At 43.3% G+C, this 18357-nt stretch overlaps 1 long non-coding RNA gene across 1 annotated transcript; it reads right to left on the reverse strand.

Moving 5' to 3' along the window:
• Positions 1-3284: 3284 nt before the first annotated feature.
• On the reverse strand, positions 3285-13220 carry LOC309792861. The gene is made up of 4 exons (XR_014291819.1): positions 12882-13220; positions 11936-12047; positions 4211-4261; positions 3285-3331 (listed from the first exon to the last, which is right to left on the reverse strand). It is a non-coding gene; the product is annotated as an uncharacterized lncRNA (long non-coding RNA).
• Between the last annotated feature and the right edge of the window lie 5137 nt (positions 13221-18357).

An 18357-nucleotide genomic window follows, 5' to 3' on the forward strand; every position in this document is an offset into this window, starting at 1 on the left:
CAGGATTACTCCAGTTTGAACTCATATCACACAGAACTTTAATTGTTGAACAAACCATTGATACCAATTACACCATGGGATGTCCTGATCCAATATCAAGTTTGTAAACCTTGTATCAAGCCTGCAGAATCCACCCAATTTGGAAATTCAAACTGAAATGAAGCCAACTATCCCATGACTTCTCCAAAACTAGTCATACGACAATCAATCGGAAACTATATGCAATTAAATGAATGTAGACAGAAACAACTATACCCTTCCTTTTTTTTCCTTTTAGATGAAGACGGTATTTAAGGTGACATCTTGGGCCATGTCAGGGTGTTACTCAATTTCCTGAGTATCTCCCATGCATACAGGAGGTACACATGTTAGTTAACTTGTTTGTGCAACTATATGAAGGTAGTTAATACCACAAAACTGTATAAGTAAAATGAATTAAATGGTAAATGTCATGTTTTGTATTTTAATGACAATGAAACAAAAGTTTAGTGCTGATATTTCTTACAACATAAATGAACAATAAAGACATCCTTAGTATGCAGCTCAATAACAAAAACAAACAAATCCCAAAATGGGCAGAAGACCTAAATACACATTTCTCCAAAGAAGATATACAGACTGCCAATAAACACATGAAAGAATGCTCAACATCATTAATCATTAGAGAAATGCAAATCAAAACTACAATGAGATATCATCTCACACCAGTCAGAATGGCCATCATCAAGAAATCTAGAAACAATAAATGCTGGAGAGGGTGTGGAGAAAAGGGAACACTCTGGCACTCCTGGTGGGAATGTGAATTGGTACAGCCACTATGGAGAACAGTATGGAGGTTCCTTAAAAAACTACAAATAGAACTACCATATGACCCAGCAATCCAACTACTGGGCATATACCCTGAGAAAACCATAATTCAAAAAGAGTCATGTACCAACATGTTCACTGCAGCTCTATTTACAATAGCCCAGAGATGGAAACAACCTAAGTGTCCATCATCGGATGAATGGATGAAGAAGATGTGGCACATATATACAATGGAATATTACTCAGCCATAAAAAGAAACGAAATTGAACTATTTGTAATGAGGTGGATAGACCTAGAGTCTGTCATACAGAGTGAAGTAAGTCAGAAAGAGAAAGACAAACACCGTATGCTAACACATCTATATGGAATTTAAGAAAAAAATGTTATGAAGAACCTAGGGGTAAGACAGGAATAAAGACACAGACCTACTAGAGAATGGACTTGAGGATATGGGGAGGGGGAAGGGTAAGCTGTGACAAAGCAAGAGAGAGGCATGGACATATATACACTATCAAACGTAAAACAGATAACTAGTGGGAAGCAGCCGCATAGCACAGGGAGATCAGCTCGGTGCTTTGTGAGCACCTAGAGGGGTGGGATAGGGAGGGTGGGAGACGCAAGAGGGAAGAGATATGGGAACATATGTATACATATATCTGATTCACTTTCTCATAAAGCAGAAACTAACACACCATTGTAAAGCAATTATACTCCAATAAAGATGTTAAAAAAAATCCTTAGTGAAAAAAAAGCCATACAGAAAAGGCCACCCAGATCCCATACTCATCTTGTCTGCTTTAAATACATCAAGGTTGTCCAAATGAGGGAAAAACTCAGTAATAGATCCAGAAAAAGAAAACTGGATTGGGATGGAAAAAGACATTTTCATACAGTTGGGACAACAGGCGAAATTTGAAGTGGGTCTGAGTATTAAATTATAATGTAGACATCATGATTTCCTCATTTAGGGGTTATGTGTTGCTTTCTCAGGAGAGTGTCCCTCTCACTATCCCCTGACTTCTCCAAAACTAGTCATGGTTTTGTGAGCATTTTGTGTGAAGTGGCAAATGTGAGTACTTTTGCCATTACTGAAACTTTTCTGTACATTTTAAATTACTGGAAAGTAAATTACTTTTCAAAACAACCATGTCAGTACTATGCCAGAAAATCAGATAAGGCAGTCAACAAACTTTGTTATAGAGGCCAAGACTTACCCACACAAAGTTCAACCAAAATTGTGACTGTTATTTCCTTTGTAGGAGTCCACATAGTATTAAGAGGCAAAGTGGATGGGGCTTCCCTGGTGGCTCAGTGGTTAAGAATCCGCCTGCCAATGCAGGGAACATGGGTTCAACACCTGGTCCGGGAAGATCCCACATGCCACAGAGCAACTAAGCCCGTGGGCCACAACTACTGAGCCTGCGCTCTAGAGCCCATGCACCACAACAAGAGAACCACTGCAATGAAAAGCCCGCATACTGCAACGAAGAGTAGCCCCTGCTCGCCGCAACTAGAGAAAGCCCGCGTACAGCAACGAAGACACAGCTCAGCCAAAAATAAATAAAATAAATATTTTTTTTTAAAAAGGCACCGTGAGAGGAGTATATTAGTAGCTACCAAGTCTTGGGTCCTGCGGATTACCTGGGATGCAGTAGAAACCATGAGATTTTAGCATTAAAATTTTTCACGTTCAAAAAAATGTTAAAAAAATAAATTCAGTAAAGTTGCAAAATATGGAATCGATACGCACAAATCAGTTTTGTCTCTATACACTTAACAAACCATGAGAAAGAAAAATTAAGAAAACAATCCCATTTACAACTCCATCAAAAAGAACAAACTATTCAGGAATAAATTTAACCAAGGACATGAAAGACCTATACTCAGAAAACTATAAAGCACTGATAAAGAAATTGAAGACACAATAGAAAACAATATTCCATGCTCATGCCTCAGAAAAAATGACTATTATTAAATGTTTATTCTACCCAAAGCCATCAACAAACAGAACCAGGAAAACTAGACACCAGACTCCAAAGAACGACACTTGTCACCATCTACACTGCACATAAAACTAACTAAAAGCCCACAGTATTCCACATTAAACCCTTTCTCTCCTGAGTCCCCTGAAGATGCACCCCACCTACTCCGCAGTCAGCTGCACAGGAAGATTCTCCACACTTTCTCATTTTTTCCTCTTGTGACATCTCCTCACCAGTGGGTCCTGAGAAAAGCCAGCTCCAGTCAATATAGACACTGCCCCGTGGTCCAGAAACCTAAGGCCTGACAGGAGACAAAGCTCCCGTCAGCTTGTCACAGAGCAAAGTCTGTGGCCCGGATGCACCTGTGCCCCCAGGGCCAGACAGGTGTGTTCATTGCCCACTGTGGGACATCAGAGAAGTGCCGGGAGCACCACACTCACAAATCCAGAGGCCTCATCCCGAATGCTGTTCTGCTGTATGTACTAAGTTTGGAAATCCAAACTGAAATGGAGCCAAGTATCTCACTGTATCTTCTCAAAACCTGGTTAAGGAACAATTAATTAGAAACCGTATGTAATGAAATGAATGTAGACACAAACTTTACAATGTAAACCAAAATTCACTCAAAAGTGCCCATAGACAAGTTTAAATTACCAAACTATAAAAATTCTAGAAGAAAAAAGAAAATCTGGGACTTCCCTGGTGGCGCAGCAGTTGGGAGTCCACCTGTCAATGCAGGGGACATGGGTTCAAGCCCTGGTCCGGGAGGATCCCACATGGTGCAGAGCGGCTGGGCCCGTGCACCACAACTACTGAGCCTGTGCTCTAGAGCCCACGTGCCACAACTACTGAAGCCGGCACACCTAGAGCCCATGCTCCACAATTAGAGAAGCCACTGCAATGAGAAGCCCGCACACCGCAACGAAGAGCAGCCCCCACTCGCTGCAACTAGAGAAAGCCCACGTATAGCAACGAAGACCCAACGCAGCCAAAAATAAATAAATAAATTTATTTATTTTTTTAAAAAAAAAAGAAAATCTACATGACCTTGGGTCTGGTGATGCGTTTTAAACACACAACACCAAAAGTCAATCAACAAAAGAAAAATAATTGATAATGTGGACTTTATAAAATTAAAAATTTCTATCCTATGAAAGAACTTATTCAGAAAACCAAAAGACAAACCTCAAACTGGAAGAAACTATTTCCAAAACACATATCTGACAAAAGGTTTGTACTCAAATTATACCAAACAATGCCATTAAAATTTGGTAAAGATTGAAACACACACCTGGCCAAAGAAGATAAACAGATACTAAAAAAGCATACAAGAATATATTCAAGATGCTGGTGGAATGCATGTACAACCAAGCTTGGAAGACGGTTTGGCAGTTCTTTTTTCAAATCTAAATAGTCTTACCTTAGGATCCAAGAAGCGTACCTCTTGTATTTAGACAACTGCTTTGAAAACCTGTGTTCAAACAAAAACTAGGATCAAGTAATGCACAGCAGCTCTATTCATAATGGCTAAAAACTTAAAGATATCAGGATGTTCTTCTGTAGATGAATTCATAAGCGAATTAGGGCACATCCATGTCAAGGGGAGCAGAATACACCACCCTAATATATGTCCCTTTGACAAAAGGATTATTTTGGACTGATTAATTTTAAAAAGAGCAGACCCAGGAGAATTTTTGAAAACCAAGTAGAAAATGCCCTTTTATGAGGTAAATTTACATTTATTAAGGATATCTCCATTTGTAAGGGTATGTCCCTCTCTGGACCAGGAATTGAATGATGACTAAATATCAAGAAAGACTTGTCGGGACTTCCCTGGTGGTCCAGTGGTTAAGACTCCACACTCCCAATGCAGGGGCCTGGTTCGATCCCTGGTCAGGGGGCTAGATCCCACATGCCGCAACTAACCCCTGGTGCAGCCAAATAAATAAATATTTAAAAAAAAAAAAAAGCTTGTCAATGAAATAGGTCTGGATGTAAATCTGCATAACAACCATACCCTTGTTTACTGTGCTTTGCCTAAAACCTCCCTTAAATGGCTTCCTCCGTTCCTTAACATATTTTTTCTTTTCTTAGCTGAAGGTAGCCTTTAAGGTAATGGCTTGGGCCAGACTAAGTTCTCCTGGGTATCTTTCAAGTATACAGGAGGTATGCATGGTATATATTAATCTTCTGATTGTTTTTCTCCAGTTCATCTCCCTTTCATTACAAGGGGGATCTCAATGAAGAACATAGAAGGGTAGAGGGAAAATTATTTTTCCTCTCCTATACATGCAATGCAATAATATTCAGAGATATAAAGGAATGAATCATCAACCTGTGCAAAAAAAATAGATGAATCTAACACTTATATTGCTAAGTAAAAGAATCCAGTCTGAAGTGCTACACACTGTATGACCTCATTTATATGACATTCTAGAAAAGGCAAAACAGACATGGTAAGCAGTTTATGGAATATGTGATTGAAAGGTCCGTATGATATTTTAGTAGTGAATACCTGTTACTATGCATTTGTCTACACCCACAGATTTTTTTTTTACAGCCCAACAAGTAAATTATAATCTATTCAAATTTAGTTACTTCGGATATGGGAGTGTCAAAGACTGGCATACAGAATGTAACAAACAATCTAACTGATTTCGAAAAGTATGAAAAAATCTCACTGTTGGTGATGGGACAGAATGGGCTGACCTAAGTTAACTTTGGAAATGGGAGGACTCTGTAGGCCAAAGGCGAAATATGCCGTACATACACAGTGGACTCTGTAAGTTCTTTCCCATGGGGAGCGCAGCTCACAGTACTGAAACTACTATATCAGTAATCGAACGGAACAAGCCCTGAATTTAATGACAAATGGTGGAAGCCAGGTTTCTTAACCACTGGAGTGAGAAGTCACAAACAAAGGAAGGTTGCAATATCTATGTCATAATAGATCAGGTTGGAGACATCAAGTATAAACTATCTTTAGCCTAACAGAGATACACATAGCTCCACATGGAAATCTTAATAATTATGTGTATATGCATAGGCTGGGATACATGCATATATTTCCATGCACTTTCAGCTGAGCATATTTAGCTCCAACATGTAAGTCTTTATTTTTTATTTTTATTTTTTGGCGGTACACGGGCCTCTCACTGTTGTGGCCTCTCCCGTTGCAGAGCACAGGCTCTGGATGCGCAGGCTCAGCGGCCATGGCTCACGGGCCTAGCCGCTCCGCGGCATGTGGGATCTTCCCAGACTGGGGCACGAACCCATGTCCCCTGCATCGGCAGGCGGACTCTCAACCACTGCGCCACCAGGGAAGCCCCAACATGTAAGTCTTTAATACTATTCTCTAATAAAAAGGAACAAGGGCTCTTTGAAGAAAGGGCTGATGTTAGGACTGAGACAGTAAATATATAAAACAGGATAATCCTAAAATGTCAGAAAGTAAAGAAGTACCCAAAATTTTAAAAACCCACAAAAGAAAAATTATGTAAAATGAAAACAGGAGCAAATGGAAAAAGCTCTCAACAAGCAAAGATTATAAACAAAAGTTTACAATAATTATTCATGTGTCCAAACTGGTAAAAATAAGTTACAGAGTTTTTGATGAATGGTGTTAAATAGAAATCTCCTATGCAGAAAGTTTCTAAACAATTCATATAGACACTCAGCTATCCATCAAGGATGTGAAGCTAACCCCTCTCTCCTCAAGTGTGGCTTCTGCATTATGACTTCCTCCTAAATAAGACACACAGGATGGACATGGGAAAAAATTAACTTCACTGTGGGAAAACTTCACAAACACTACCTCAGCCTGGTGACCAAAGTTAAGAATATAAGGGAGAAGTTCCCTTAAGAGCCTGTTCTCTTGATATATAGTGAAGAGGAGTCACTTTACCTCTGATCTGCTTTTTCAAAGCCAAGTCTAATTACAACAAAAACACCAAGCAAATCCCAGTGCCTGGCAGTCTATAAAATACCTGACCAGTCCTCCTCCACACTGTCAAGGTCATGGAAACAAGGAGAGTCTGAGCAACTGTCAGAGCCCAGAAGAGACTAAAAAGACATGATGACCCAATGTCCTATGAGACCCTGGAACAAGGAAAGGTACAACAAAGGGAACAAGAATAGAGACTTCAGTTAATACTAAGTATCAATATTTGTTCATTATTTGTGATGATTCTGTAGAAAATTAGACTGGAAAAATTAAAAGTCAAATAAGAGAAACCTATTGTAACAAACTGGAAATCTAGAGGAAACGGGTGATTTCTTTGTAAAAACACATTACCAAAATGGACCCTAAATTAAGGAAAATACAAAAAGACTAATTAACCACTGAGGAACCTCTTCCCCTACTGGTTATCCTATCACTTCTCCAGGGTTTTCCTCTCCCGGGACAGGGAAGGAACAGGGACAAAGATGTCTGGCAGCTCCCCTAGTATATGACCTCACCCAGTGTCTTCATCTCCCCCAGCCATGCCTACCCACTTAGGACACCTGAGGATGGATCAGGGATTATTGATTTGGATGTTTCAACTAGGACTTTTTTTATTCTCAGCGACTGGACACACTTACTGAAGTAAAATAAATTAGTATTTATTGTAAGGAAGGGTAGAAATAATTTAATACTTGCAAGTGGCAAGTTGAAGAATGGGCTTGGACCTGGCAGGTCCAGTGTCTCACACTCTCTCAGGGTGACCTTATTTCTTTCCAAACCTTTGTCCTCCTCAGTGCCTTTGGGAGACCCCATTCACAGGCACAGGCTCTCTCCCTGCCCTTGGGCCAACAGCAATTCTAGGCTGACAACCACTCACCATTCTTTTTCCAAGAAAAAGTTTCTCCTTTTCTTGGGTTCTAAGAAAAGTCATGGTTTTGAATACCTCTGGCCTGGCTTGGGTTTCACTCTCATCCTTGACCCATCACCAGAAGATGGAAAATGGGACTGGCTAGATGTGGGTTGTAAACCCATCTTCGAGCTGGGTGGAACATGGGCTCATCCTTCTGGAACTATCTGGACTGGAAGCAGGTGAGACGTAATTCCCAAAGGAAAACTGAGGCACCAGACTTGGACATGAGAACAGATGCTGGCTGGGAGAAAGCAGCAGATTCTATGTCCATGACAGCTCACTGCACAACACAGAATCTGACACAAAAGGAAGAAAGGGGTTCACTTAGGGTCAGGGGCTGCAGCTACTCATCCAGTGCTCTTACTGTCCTCCCAAGACTGCAAGAAGTTCTTTCACTTGCTGAAAAGGCAGGATCATTTTTGTTGGTAAACTCAAGTCTCCTGCCTTGGGCATCAGGCCCTCACATCTCAGAGGCTGGCCCAGAACAGCCCATGTGCCCTCAGAAGACACACAGACCTCATTCCTGCCCCTGAGAGGTGGGAGCCCTTGAGCTATGCCATCTCCCTGGCCATATTAACTTACCCATCCCTGAAAAACAATACTGCTCCTTTTCCAGTTTCTTTTCTCTCCTTTTCTAAGGGAAGAAACCAAATGCTAGGGTGGTAAGGAAACTCTTGTGCAATGAAGTAACAGGAGGCTCAAGAATTATTCCATGCCATGGAACCCGTAATTGGCAGGCTTTCCAGAGGCCACATGGATGCATATGGCTCTCCAAGACAATGCAGTGTCAGTGTAAACCTCCTATTGGGAGGCCCGGTTTCTCCCATAACTTTGATTCTTAATGAATATGAATGTCAAAATTTCTAACAACTAGTTCTAAATTATTACCCACACTTGTTATTGGTAGACTTTACTTGACCTAGTCATTATGTCATAATATTTCATTGTGGTTTTTAATTTATATTTCCCTGATGATGGAGGAAGTTGAACACCTTTATTGGTTTATTGGTTCTTTGGATTTTCTTCTCTGTGAAAAGCCTGTTCAAGTCTTTTGCCAATTTTTCTATTGGGTAGTCTGTCTTACTGATTTGATTTTCAGAAATACTTTATTATATTCTGGGTACTAGTTTTGTGCCATGCAACTATATCACAAATATATCATCTTCCATTGTGGGTGTCTTAATTTTCATTTCCTTTGTGGCTCATGAAGTTCAACATCTTTTTATGTTTATTAAGCATTTGGACATTCTCTTGTGAGAAGGGTTCAACTCTTTTTGTACAGTTTCTTTATGTGTTGTGTGATTTGCAAGAGATTACTGATTTGTAGGAGTTTTTTTAATATATCATGGGTATAAGTTCTTTGTCAGATAAATATACTATAAATATTTTTTTCTGCCCATGGGTTGCTTTTAGACACTATTATGATTGTCTTGATGAACATAAATTCTTAATAAAATTCCATTATAATTAAAAAAATTCTAACACCTAAAAGGACAAAGGATTGAAGGGCCATGGTGTGCTGTATGGTTGTTGTGTCAGGGACACACTCAAATATTTAGAGGGTTATTACCTCTCTTGGCAGGCTATGAGGCTGTGAAGGCTGTGAAGGGGAGGCCCTTTTCTCAACCACATGGATGTTGGTAGTTGAAACATCTCAAAGGAATGTCTACACTGCCCAGGTAGCTGTTCCATTGCTCAGTAACATGGTCAGCTCACTAACTGTCCATGGGGTCTTGACAGGGCCCAGGCTGAACTGAGCTAGAGGACCACAAATGCCTGCTTGAATGGTCAGAGGTCAAGGACTGTCCTGCCTGAGACTTGATTGTCTATTGCTACCCACTCAGATGGGACAAAGGATGCCTGCAGCCCCAGGAGGGCCCCAGCAGCCCTCAAGTAGGCAGGGGGCTGGCAGGTTGCTACACCCAGTTCTGCATTAATCCACACAAGTCCACTGAGTGCCCTCCTGTCTGGGCACTCTGCTGGAACTGGGGCTGCCCAGGCAGAGCAGGGCCAACACCACCTTTCCCAGATGGGAGGGCAGGAAGGAACCAGGCATGACTCCAGACACCCTCCACACCCCGTGACTGACATCGAGTTCAATGTGAAACACTCAGAGACAGTACAGACATTTCATTCTTCTCTCAGAGCCCAGGACTGGGGGGTAGAAAGACAGTTGTCCAGCTCAATTCCCTGACTCATGTGTGACCCTGGGCAAATCCTATCCATCCTGGAGACCTCAGAGAAGAGAAAGGAAGGGCAATGGGGGCCAGTTATGCTTAAACCTAACCCTAACCCTAAGGAACCCTAACCTCTAACCCTAACACCCTAACTCCAGAACCCTAGATGCTCTACCCTGATTCTCAAAGCCTGACCCATGACCCTTAAACCCTGACCTGACTCAAACCCCAGACCTAAACCCTAGCCCAGTGGATACTGAGGGATGATGGTACTCTGGAATAAACCAAGGGATTCATGACCTTGCATTTAGCAATAGTTTCTTAGATCTGACACTAAAACACAAGCAATGAAAGAAGAAAACAGATAATCTGGAGTTCCTCAAAGTTACAAACCTTGGTACATCAAAAGAGGCTATCCAGAAAGTAAAATGACAGCCCACAGAATGGAAGAAAACATAGGCACATTATATATCTAATAAGAGTCTTTATCCAGAATATATCAAGAACTTTCTACCACTCAGTAAAAGGGCAACCCAATTTTTGAAATGCACAAAGGACTTGCATGGACTGTTCTCCACACAAGGCATACAAACGGTCAACAAGCACATGAAAAGATGTCAAACATCAGGAGTCATGATGGAAATGCAAACTAAAACCACAATGTGATAGCCCTTCACACACACTAGAATGCTTATATTAAAAATAAATAAAAATAACAAATGTTGGCAACAATGTAGGGAAATTGGAACCCTTAAACTTTACTTATGGAAATGTAAAATGGTGCAATCTATGTGTACAAAACTTTGGCATTTTCTCAAAAATATAAAAATGTAATTATCATATGTTTCAACAACTCCACTCCTAGATATAGACCCAAAGAACGGATAACAGTGTTCAAATAAAAACTTATACACCAATATTCACAGCAGCACTGTTCACAATAGCCTGAGGTAGAAACAATTAAAATGTCCACCAACGGGTGAATGGATAAGCAAAATAAGGTAGATCCATAAGATGCATTATTCTGTCATATGAAGGAATAAAGTAAAATTGTGCAGCTGCTGTGGAAAACAGTATGGCAGCTCCTCAAAATCTTAAACATGTAATTAACGTATGATCCCTCAATTCTGCTCCAGGGTATACACCCAAAATATTAGAAAGCAAGGACTGGAACAGATATCTGTACCCCATATGCAACATTATTCACAATAGCCAAAAGGTGGAAGCAACACAAGTGTCCTTCAACAGATGAATGCATAAGTACAGTATAGTATATACACAATGAAATATGATTCAAACTTTAAAACTAAGGTAATTCTCACACAGGTTGCAATGTGGATGAACCTTGAAGTCATTATGCTAAGTGAAACAAGCCAGACACAAAAGGACATTCTATGATTCCACTAGTATGAGGTATCCAGATAAGTCAAATTCAAAGACAAAAAGTAGAATAAGTTTGCCAGGGGTTGAGGGGAATAAGTGTTTAATGGTTACAGTTTCACTTGGGGAAAATGAAAAAGTTCTGGAGATGGGTGGTGAGGATGTTTTTACAACAATGTGAATGTATTTAATGCTATAGAAGTGTATACTTAAAATGACTTACATGATAAATGTTATGTGTTTTCAATCACAATGAAAAAAGTGGTACATATTACAATATGGATAAACACTGGAAACATCCTAAGTGAAAGAAGCCATACAGGAAAATCCACCGAGATCATACTCATCTTGTACACTTTAAATCCATGAAGGTTTTTAAAATGAGGGAAGACCAGTGATGGTTCCAGAAAAAGAAACCTGGATTAGAATGGAAAAAGACATTTCCACAAAGTTGGGGCAGCTGGTGAAAGCTGAAGTGGTCCTGTAGGTAGGATTATAATGTGGACACCATAATTATCCCTCATTTTGGGGTTATGTCCTGGTTCCCTGGGAGACTGGCCCTGTTTTGGCTAAAACACACTGCAGTATTTGGTGTGAATGTAGAAAACTTTGTACTGTTATTTAAAGTTTAAACATTTGAAATTTACTAGAAAACACCTTTCAATACAACCATGTCAGTAACATGCCAGAAAATCAGAGACGACATCAAACATTGCTAGAGAGGCCAAGACTTACCCAGACCAAATTCAAGCAAAGTGGTGATGCTATTCACTTTGTCCACATGGTAATGAGAGGCACCGTGGGAGATAATATTAGGAGCCACTAGGTCTTGGGTGCTGTGGATGACCTGGATGGAGTGGAAAACAGTGGGATTTCTGAATTCTAGGTTTCTACATAAAACCACCAAAAAAACTGTCAGAACTAAAAAAATGAATTCAGTAAAACTGCAGGATCATTTGTGATTCTATACACTAATAATGAACTATCAGAAAAAGGAATTAAGAAAACAATTCCATTTATAATCTCATCCCCAAAAAAAACTAGGAATAAATTCAACCAAGGGCTTGAAAGACCTGCACACTGAAAACTAAGACATTGATGAAAGAAATTGAACAGATCAATGGAAAGATATCCCGTGCACATGGGTGAAAATATTGTGAAAATGTCCATGCTACCCAAAGCAATGTACACATACAAGCAACCACTACCAAAATTTCAATGACATTTCATAGAAACAGAACAAACAATCTTAACATCTGTGTGAAGCCACAAAGGACCCAGAAGAGCCAAAGCGACCCTGAGGAAGGAGAACGGGCTGGAGGCATCTCACTCCCTGACTCCACACTTCATTACGAAGCTACAGTCCCCAAAAAAGTGTGGAATTGGCACAAAAACAGGCACACGGAGAGCCCAGAAATAAACCTACAGGTATGTGATCAGTTGATTCACAAGAAAGGAGCCAAGAACATACACCAGGGAAAGGACAGTCCCCTCAATGAACGGTGCTGGGAAAACCAGAGGCCACTCACCAAAGAACAACACTGCACTCTGTGTACACCACACACATAAGGAGCCAAAAACCCAGTTTTCCACATCAAGCCCTTCCCCTCCTGGGCCCTCTGAAGACAGACACCCTCAGCGGTCAGCAACGCACAGGAACCTTCTGCCCACTTTTCCTCACCTTCTCCCTCTGCGGCATCACCTCCCGGCAGGTCCTGAGGAGACCAGGCTCCTGTCAGCATGAATTGGACCCCACAGTGTCCCAAAGCTGAAGCCCCAGCAGGTCCTGAGGAGACCCAGCTTCTGTTAGTGTGGACTCAACCCCAGCTTGTCCCAAAGCCCGGCCGTCAGCGTGGACTCAGCCCTGCGTGTTCCAGAAGCCAAAGCCCCAGCGGGTCCTGAGGAGACCCGGCTTCTGTTAGCGTGGACTCGACCCCGGCTTGTCCCGAAGCCCGGCCGTCAGCGTGGACTCAGCCCCGCGTGTCGCAGAAGCCAAAGCCCCAGCGGGTCCTGAGGAGACAGGGCTCCCATCAGCATGAACGTGAACAGCATGATCTGAACAGACATCCTGCCAAAAAAGATACACAGATAGTAAAAGTCATACAGAAACAAGCTCAACATCATATACCATTAGGGAATTACAAATTAAAATCATGAGATATCACAGCACACCTGTTAGGACTGCTAAGCTCCAAAAATAGGACAATACCAATGCTAGAGGGTGAGGAACAAAAGGAACTCTCCCTCATCATTGGGGGGATGCATGTGCAGCCACTTTGTAAGAAAATTTGGCAGTTTTTTCCAAAGCTAAACAAGTCTCATGTTGAGATCCAACAATCATGCTTCCAGTATTTAAGCAACTGGTTTGAAAACCTATGTCCAAATGCAAACAAGGATGTAATTATGCACAGCAGCACTTTCATAATGGCTAAAAACTTGAAGAAATCATGATATCCTTCAAAAGATGAATGCATAAGCAAATTGGGATATATTCATGTCAAGGCGAGTAGAATATGCCACCCCAAAATATGTCTCTCTGGCATAAGGATTATTTATCTGCTTAAAAAAAATTAAAAATTAAAAAAAGTCTTCCCTGGTGGCTCAGTGGTTAAGAGTCCACCTGCCAATGCAGGGAACACAGGTTCGAGCCCTGGTCCAGGAAGATCCCACATGCTGCAGAGCAACTAAGCCTGTGCGCCACAACTACTGAGCCTGCACTCTAGAGCCCGTGAGCAACAACTACTGAGCCCGTGTGCCACAACTACTGAAGCCCGCATGCCTAGAGCCTGTGCTCCGCGACAAGAAAAGCCACCACAATGAGAAGCCCGCGCACCGCAATGAAGAGTAGCCCCTGCTCGCCACAACCGGAGAAAAACCTGCATGCAGGAACGAAGACCCAATACAGCCAAAAATAAAATAATAAATTTATTTTTAAAAATCTCAGAAAACTGAGATTGCCATTTTATGAAGGACGTTTACAATAGAGAAATCTCCATTTATAAGGGTATGTCCCTCTTTGCACCAAACATAGACGGATAATTAAATCTTAAGTAACTCTTTTCAATGGAGAAGTCCTGACTTTAATGTGCAATCATACTCTTGTTTACTGTGCTTTGCATGATAACCTGCCATAACTGGCCTTCCCCCCTTCCGCAGCATCTTTCTTCTGTTTTTAGCTGAAGATGGTATTTAAGGGGATGGTTTTGGTCATTTCAGGGAGTGACTCAGTTTCCGTGGTATCCCTCCTGTATGCAGGAGGTATACATGTTATTAAACTTCTGCTTTTCTCCTGGTAATCTGTCTTTTATTACAGGGGCAGGGGGGCCTCAACCAAGAACCTAGAAAAGTAGGGGAAAATTGTTTTTCCTCCCATACACATGCAGTGGAATCCTACTCAGCAGAAAGGAATGCACCATCAACCTATGGAAAGACATGGATAAATCTTCAGTATATACTGCTAAGTGAAAGAATCCAGTCTGAGGAGGCTGCACACAGTATGACCCCATTGATGACATTCCGGGAAAGGCAAAGCTACATAGATGATAGCAGATCATGGGGTGGGGGGTTTGAAGTAGTCCACGTGATACTCTAGGATGGATACCTGTCACTATGCAGTTCTCTAAGCCAACAGATGTGTATAGCCCAAGGGGCCAATCATAATCTATTCAAATTTAGTTATTTAGGATGTAGGCATGTTGCAGGATGGAATACATAATGTGACAGAGTCTAACTGTATTAGAAATATATGGCAACAACTCACTGTAGGGGATGGGGTAAAAGGTGCTGACCTAAGTTACCTTTGGAAATGAATGGAAACGGTAGATTAAAGGCAAAATGGTCCATATATAAAGAGTGGGCTTTATTTTACGAAGTTCTTTCCAGGGTGTAGTAGCTAACAATTCTGAAACCTCTGCACATGTAACCTGGAAAGGAGCAATGCACAGATAAATGGCAGATGGTGGGAGCCAGCCTCCTTGCTGTGGGCGTGGGAAGTTACAGATAAGCAAGTGGAGAGCCTCTGCCCTCCTAATCCTGGATCTGGGCTTCCTGGGAGGATGCTGACTGGCCGGGGGAAACACACACATCTTCACGCTGGGAAGACCCTGCAGACACAGGAACTTCACACCCCATCTTCCCACCCATACCTGCTGGAAGCACTCAGCCCTCCATAATCAGGCAATTGCAGCGTTTAAGACATTCTCATCCCCAGGCAGATAAAGGAGCATGAGGGTCTTGCTTACCCCTAAGCTGTCCCAGAATCCAGGCCCTGGGGGTGGAGCCAGGTTGGGGGTTCCTGGGCCTCTGACCAGCAGGTGAGAAGAGGGAGGAAGACCGGTCCTGAGGACAGAGGTTCCTTAAAATCTGTGAGCCCAGGAGCCCCGATGGGGTCCATTCCCAGTGAGGACATGGGCGGGGCCTGCAGTGGTTGTGTTCCCCCTGGGCCCTTTGATGAAGCCACGGCAGCACTGGGCCCAGACGTCTCCTGACGGTGTCTCAAACTCTGACACAGCGGTTTTACAAAGGAACAAGAGAATGGAGCTGAGCCCGACAGCCACTCCTTTCTGGCTCTGAGTTGCTTCCAACAGGACCGCAGTCACCTGCACGTAGTCTGCTGTGACCCATCTGCCCCCACTTTGCCTTCCCTCTCCCTCCCTGCAATGATTCCAGTGACATTTCCAGCCTGGACCCCTCCCCCAGGCCAGACGCCTCTGTCCAGCCACTGCACCCCCATCTCACCTTGGGGGCTAACAGGGCCCTCACAGGACTGGGATCCCGCAGCTCCCTACACCCAGGAGCAGCCCCACCTTCCCAGGTTGCCAAGCCCAGGCACCGGGTGTAACCGAGCAGGACCCTACGGGGCCTTCCCAGAACAGAGCCCTCCCCTACGTCCTCTGCTGTAGGTCCTCTCTGAAGTACCCGGATAACAGTGTCTGACGCATGCTTCCTCCACCACCAAGTGGAAGAAATTAACTAACTACTTGATGATCATGAACAGGTTGCCCCGGAGCTTCTGGTGCCTAAGAATTTATAATGTTAACTGCCTGTTACCTCACCAACAGCCAGAGAATTGTGCACCAGCTGATCACATACCCTGCGACCCCCCTCCTTCACTTGGCCTTTAAAATTTCTTTGCTGAAATCCTTCAGGGAGTTCGGGGTTTTAGAGCACAAGCCACCTGGCCTCCTTGTATTGGCCCTTGTACAATTAAAGCTGCACTTTCCTTCACCACACCCAGTGTCAGTAGACTGGCTTTACTGCACTCCGGCAAGCAGACCCACGATTTGTTCGGTAACACTGGGGTCTCCCAGGCTCCTACCCTCCTTGCGCCCCAGTGACTGTCATTTGCTCCTCCAGAGTCTTGTTGCAGCAAAAATAGAAATGAAGTCTTCCTTCCCCTGAGAACAAGGAAAACAAAGGGAACAGCGAACAGGCTAGAGAAGAAACATAACCCGGCCTGAAAGAGTTCATCACTCCTTGTTTTACTTTGTCACTCATTTGCAGTAACTATATTTGTACTTTACAAAGCTAACCTCACTCCCTGGCACTATGTAATTTACATTCGGCCCCCATCACCCCTGACTCTGTGTGAGTTACATCCCCTGCCTCTCACTCCCTAACCTTATTATGTCCAGCACTTACATTCTATACACCCATCCTAACAAATCACCCCCTCGTTTTTCATTTCAGAAACAAGTTCATTGGCCGATAAACCAGAGACAAACATACGCAATTACCAGACTGCTGAACCCTAATTACCGGGCAGCCTGACGCCAACTATGACTGTTTTGAAATAATGCAAAGGAAAGGAGGAATGCAAGACCTTCACTACTTTTATCCTTATCCTATACCCCGGACTGCGAGAGCCCCACATATAAAATCTTCCCTGATTCTCAAGGAGGTGTGCCCAGTTCCTGAGGTGCTAGCCAGCTGTGTCTTCCCTTCTGCCTGGCAGAAAAATAAAGCCATCTCTCTCTTCCTCCAAAATCCCTGTCTCTGTATTTCTGCTCAGCCTCAGTGCACAGGGAAGCCGATATTTCGACAACAGTCTGTGGCCAGTTCCCACACTAATTCCCCTCTACACCCACAGCCCTGGCCCAAGCCCGATCTTGTGCCTGGTTCCTCCATCAGGCCTGACAAAGCTCTCTGTCCCCCGGTGCATCTCACATCCCACCCAACGTGGTCTTTCTGAAGCATAAACAAGACTGTGACTCTCTCCCACCTGTAATCCCCCCAATATTTCCCCATTTTCGCTAGGGTATCTGCTGGGAGAGACATCTGCAAAGGCCCTGAGAGTCCCTGGCATCCCCACTAGGCTGCTGGCTCCTAAGTTCCCTGACAATGAGCACCTCGGCAGGCCAGGAGACATGGCAGGAAACCCCAGAACTGCTCACCTCAGGAGGGGACTGGCACTGCCACGGCCTGATCAAAGAGAGTAGAGAAGGGTTCCCCAGCTGGCACACAAACTCTGCATGAGTGGCCTCTCCTTGAGCCATTACATCACCTCGTGTGACTTGAGGGAAGGAAGGACCGAAGCACACTTGGTTCCTAAGGAGGATGGTATAGGCTCAGTCACGTCCCCCCAAATTCACAGGCTGAATCCCTAACCCGCAGAACCCCAGGACGTGGCTGTATTTGGAGATGGGGTGATCAAGGTAAAAATGAGGTCACTAGGCTGGATCCTAATCCAATAGGATTGATGTCCTACAAGAAGAGATTAGGACACAGATAGGCACAGGGGGAGACCATGTGAGGACCTGGGGAGAAGACGGCTGTCTAAGCACCAAGGAGAGAGGCCTCAGGAGAAGCCAGCGTGCAGACAATTTGACCTCCGACAGCATCCAGGACTGGGAGATAGGTCTGTTATTCAAGCTGCCCAGTCTGTGCTATTTGTTACAGCAGCCCTGAGCAGACTCACATGCAGGGTAACTCAGGGCTCAGACTGGACAGAGCCCACTCTCCATCCCCCTGTACGTGAGTTACAGAATCCTCAGGAACTGAGGAGGTGGTCCCTGATGGGAGGCACAAGATAGAAGATGGTAGGTATTAACATGACTGCATTCATGTTAAACGTGCCTGAAATCCATTCACACGAGATGGTTTTGCCCTGTATGTACACCCACATCGGCACCTTCAGTCTGAACTGCAGATCTTTGGCT

Source organism: Mesoplodon mirus (genome assembly GCF_964341445.2).
Source record: "Mesoplodon mirus genome assembly, chromosome: 18".
Classification (NCBI taxonomy): domain Eukaryota; kingdom Metazoa; phylum Chordata; class Mammalia; order Artiodactyla; family Ziphiidae; genus Mesoplodon; species Mesoplodon mirus.